Genomic DNA, 5,000 nt, shown 5'->3' on the forward strand with positions numbered 1-5,000 from the left:
TCACTAATGTACACAGATAGAACATTGTGGACTGGAACCAGATTACCCGTACACACGGCGCTGATTAGTAATCAATGCAGAGCCATCAAACTACAGAAAATATATACAACTGTCCGTATACATGCTGAAAGAGTCTGCCCACAATGGGAACCACACGTCAGCCAGACACTCTGATCACGCACCACTCTCTGCTTCTAACAGGCGCACATACAATATGTAAGCACCAGCATGGAACAACATCCAGTGCATCCTCTCCGCCACATTACACAATCCACACTATCACAACCAGACCAGGAGGTCCATGCGGAAAATAGAATATCCCACCCTTTCGACATCCACCATTGCGCAGATAAGGCACCAACACCCACACATGTCCTATACAACGGTGCACCCAACATCACAATAGTACCTCCTGTCACAGCGCACAAACAATGACATGAGTCAAAGACACAGGTCTGACACAAGCATAGAATTGGAGCGCCGCCTCTAATAAGCCAAAGGTGCATCCTGACGTGACAAATCTCATCATGTCACAAGCATTCACTTACTATAATCACTATCAACGAACCTGCCGCCCCGCCCCCCCCCCCCCCCCCCCCCCACACCTTTCCTTACAACAACGTGTAACCTAACCTAACCCATGTTGTACCTTAACCTAACCCATGTTGTACCTTAACCTAACCCATGTTGTGCCTTAACCTAACCCATGTTGTGCCTTAACCTAACCCATGTTGTCCCCTAACCTAACCCAAGTTGTCCCCTAACCTAACCCATGTTGTCCCTTAACCTAACCCATGTTGTGCCTTAACCTAACCCATGTTGTGCCTTAACCTAACCCATGTTGTCCCCTAACCTAACCCATGTTGTCCCCTAACCTAACCCATGTTGTGCCTTAACCTAACCCATGTTGTCCCCTAACCTAACCCATGTTGTGCCTTAACCTAACCCATGTTGTCCCCTAACCTAACCCATGTTGTCCCCTAACCTAACCCATGTTGTCCCCTAACCTAACCCATGTTGTGCCTTAACCTAACCCATGTTGTGCCTTAACCTAACCCATGTTGTCCCCCTAACCTAACCCAAGTTGTCCCCTAACCTAACCCATGTTGTCCCCTAACCTAACCCATGTTGTGCCTTAACCTAACCCATGTTGTGCCTTAACCTAACCCATGTTGTGCCTTAACCTAACCCATGTTGTCCCCTAACCTAACCCATGTTGTCCCCTAACCTAACCCATGTTGTGCCTTAACCTAACCCATGTTGTCCCCTAACCTAACCCATGTTGTGCCTTAACCTAACCCATGTTGTCCCCTAACCTAACCCATGTTGTCCCCTAACCTAACCCATGTTGTCCCCTAACCTAACCCATGTTGTGCCTTAACCTAACCCATGTTGTGCCTTAACCTAACCCATGTTGTCCCCTAACCTAACCCATGTTGTCCCCTAACCTAACCCATGTTGTCCCCTAACCTAACCCATGTTGTCCCCTAACCTAACCCATGTTGTCCCCTAACCTAACCCATGTTGTCCCCTAACCTAACCCATGTTGTCCCCTAACCTAACCCATGTTGTCCCCTAACCTAACCCATGTTGTCCCCTAACCTAACCCATGTTGTCCCCTAACCTAACCCATGTTGTGCCCTAACCTAACCCATGTTGTGCCCTAACCTAACCCATGTTGTGCCCTAACCTAACCCATGTTGTGCCTTAACCTAACCCATGTTGTCCCCTAACCTAACCCATGTTGTCCCCTAACCTAACCCATGTTGTCCCCTAACCTAACCCATGTTGTCCCCTAACCTAACCCATGTTGTGCCTTAACCTAACCCATGTTGTCCCCTAACCTAACCCATGTTGTCCCCTAACCTAACCCATGTTGTCCCCTAACCTAACCCATGTTGTCCCCTAACCTAACCCATGTTGTCCCCTAACCTAACCCATGTTGTCCCCTAACCTAACCCATGTTGTCCCCTAACCTAACCCATGTTGTGCCCTAACCTAACCCATGTTGTCCCCTAACCTAACCCATGTTGTGCCTTAACCTAACCCATGTTGTGCCTTAACCTAACCCATGTTGTCCCCTAACCTAACCCATGTTGTCCCCTAACCTAACCCATGTTGTGCCTTAACCTAACCCATGTTGTGCCGTAACCTAACCCATGTTGTGCCTTAACCTAACCCATGTTGTGCCTTAACCTAACCCATGTTGTGCCTTAACCTAACCCATGTTGTGCCTTAACCTAACCCATGTTGTGCCTTAACCTAACCCACGTTGTCCCCTAACGTAACCCACGTTGTCCCCTAACGTAACCCACGTTGTCCCCTAACGTAACCCACGTTGTCCCCTAACGTAACCCACGTTGTCCCCTAACGTAACCCACGTTGTCCCCTAACGTAACCCACGTTGTCCCCTAACGTAACCCACGTTGTCGCCTATCGTAACCCACGTTGTCGCCTAAACCTGCTCTGTAATTGTTATACGACTCGTTCAATTAGTGTAGTGTTGCCCACCCGCAACCCTCGCAATATAGTTCGCTACTCGCACTGCCCGCTCCCCTGTGTATCGCTTCATGTTAAACACCTTGCAAGTCTTGCTGACTTTCCACATGCTCCTGCTGTACACTGTAATGTGGATGGCAGCAGGGCGTACATGCCGCCCCCCCCCCCCCCCACCTCTCCCCACGTCCCCACCTTGCCCCCTGCCTTCGCAAGGTGGTTGGTGACAAGTTTGCATGTTCAATGCCCTTCGCATGCGACGTACGCAGGCTACGTTGTGGTGCGGCCTGTGTCAACTGTCCGCTGATGTCGTACGCGTGAACCACAATCTGTACTGCACATTCGTCCTTATGTACTGAATGATACATCGTGGCACATGTGTGACCGTACAACGACTGCGCCCAAAAACGGCGGACCATACAGTGCAAATATTGTGCACGCAGCTACGTGTCGTCTCCCTATGAGAGCTGGATTGCAGTGTGGTACGCCATAGAGACGTGTGGGAGGAACGGACGCCGTGGATGGCGATCAGCATGAGCTGTCTGTTGATGTATTCGGACCTAGTCGTCTCTCCTCACACACCGTGATGGCATGGTGCAGCGCGTTCCATATCTGCGACATGCTACAGAAGCCGGTTGACAGTCGTTCGAGCAATGGACATCGCATACGTACGGGGGCCACCTTCCACGTATTGTCTAGGCGTGCACATTTTGTTGCGTGTATGTGGGCAGACGTAGTGTGGCGTGACACCTGACACAGGCATGCAATAATGGTTGAAGTTGCAAATGGCGATGGACGCCTACGTTTTCTGGTGAAGTTACGCAAATGAAGAAATGGTAACCCGTTGTGGTGCGGTTGTTCTCGCTAGGGGTGAATCGGTGATGGCGACGATAGGTTGAGGTACTAACCGGTTGTTCCAGCGATACCCACCATGCCGACGAAACTGAACGGCATCTGGGTGTGAAGCGATACGCGGCGGTGGCTGGGTGGGACCGTCCCCGGCCGGTGAGGGGGCGCCTCCCGGCGTGCTGGCCGCGCGGTGCGTGGGCGCACGCGCTACAGCCGGCTGGTGGGGGCGGCCAGTGGCAGGCGCGCCGGCCGACGGACGCGGCAGGCGTCGCAGCTGCGCGCCGGCGCACCCTGCGCGCGGCGCCGTGCGGCCAAAGTAGGTCCTCGCGGGCCCGGTGCGAAGCGCGGTGGACATCTGCAGTGTGCTGGTCCGATTGAGGACTGTGTGCGTTGAGGATGCGCCGCCGCCCGGCGCTCGGCGCCGCGACGCCGTCTGCTGCTCGGTCGCCCCAGCGGTTCTCGCTGGTGGTTTGTATCGCAGCTGTGCGGATGTGTTGGCGTGTGCGCTGTGCTGGGAGAGTTCGCTTCGGCACCCAAGTGGGGCTTTTGTCCTTCTGTGGCGCTGGCGTTGGAGCTGCCGGTCACCGTAGGTGGCGCGTGTTGTCTCCCGCCGGCAATGCCACGACAGCACGCTCCCGGGCCTCTGTCGGCAGCGGCAAGCTCAGTTGGGAGCACGGGTGGTCGCACCGAAAGCGTCTACTCGCCTAACTCCGGGCGATTGCGCCTCTCTCGAACCCGACCAAGTACTTGGGACGGCGCTGCGCGCCGCCGGGACCTGAGAGGGTTTCGAGGTGTATTGTGCAGGGGAGCTCAGCCTCCTCCTGTTTGCAGAATGATTGAGCGGACGCTTGCGTGTTCGCGCGGGCCCCCGGGACACACTCCCGGGCGGCCGGCTGCTCAGCTCTAGTTGACGCAGCTCCCTGGTTGATCCTGCCAGTAGTCATATGCTTGTCTCAAAGATTAAGCCATGCATGTCTCAGTACAAGCCGCATTAAGGTGAAACCGCGAATGGCTCATTAAATCAGTTATGGTTCCTTAGATCGTACCCACGTTACTTGGATAACTGTGGTAATTCTAGAGCTAATACATGCAAACAGAGTCCCGACCAGAGATGGGAAGGGACGCTTTTATTAGATCAAAACCAATCGGTCGGCTCGTCCGGTCCGTTTGCCTTGGTGACTCTGAATAACTTTGGGCTGATCGCACGGTCCTCGTACCGGCGACGCATCTTTCAAATGTCTGCCTTATCAACTGTCGATGGTAGGTTCTGCGCCTACCATGGTTGTAACGGGGTAACGGGGAATCAGGGTTCGATTCCGGAGAGGGAGCCTGAGAAACGGCTACCACATCCAAGGAAGGCAGCAGGCGCGCAAATTACCCACTCCCGGCACGGGGAGGTAGTGACGAAAAATAACGATACGGGACTCATCCGAGGCCCCGTAATCGGAATGAGTACACTTTAAATCCTTTAACGAGTATCTATTGGAGGGCAAGTCTGGTGCCAGCAGCCGCGGTAATTCCAGCTCCAATAGCGTATATTAAAGTTGTTGCGGTTAAAAAGCTCGTAGTTGGATTTGTGTCCCACGCTGTTGGTTCACCGCCCGTCGGTGTTTAACTGGCATGTATCGTGGGACGTCCTGCCGGTGGGGCGAGCC

At 53.6% G+C, this 5,000-nt stretch overlaps 1 non-coding gene across 1 annotated transcript in view; it reads left to right on the forward strand.

Moving 5' to 3' along the window:
- The first annotated feature begins 4,262 nt into the window (after positions 1-4,262).
- Positions 4,263-5,000, forward strand: part of LOC124727061 — a 1,913-nt gene continuing 1,175 nt past the window's right edge. The window contains exon 1 of the ribosomal RNA XR_007006904.1: positions 4,263-5,000. This exon is cut by the window's right edge and continues 1,175 nt beyond it. This is a non-coding gene — a ribosomal RNA (small subunit ribosomal RNA).

The sequence above is a fragment of the Schistocerca piceifrons genome, unplaced genomic scaffold (assembly GCF_021461385.2).
Source record: "Schistocerca piceifrons isolate TAMUIC-IGC-003096 unplaced genomic scaffold, iqSchPice1.1 HiC_scaffold_1077, whole genome shotgun sequence".
Lineage (NCBI taxonomy): Eukaryota > Metazoa > Arthropoda > Insecta > Orthoptera > Acrididae > Schistocerca > Schistocerca piceifrons.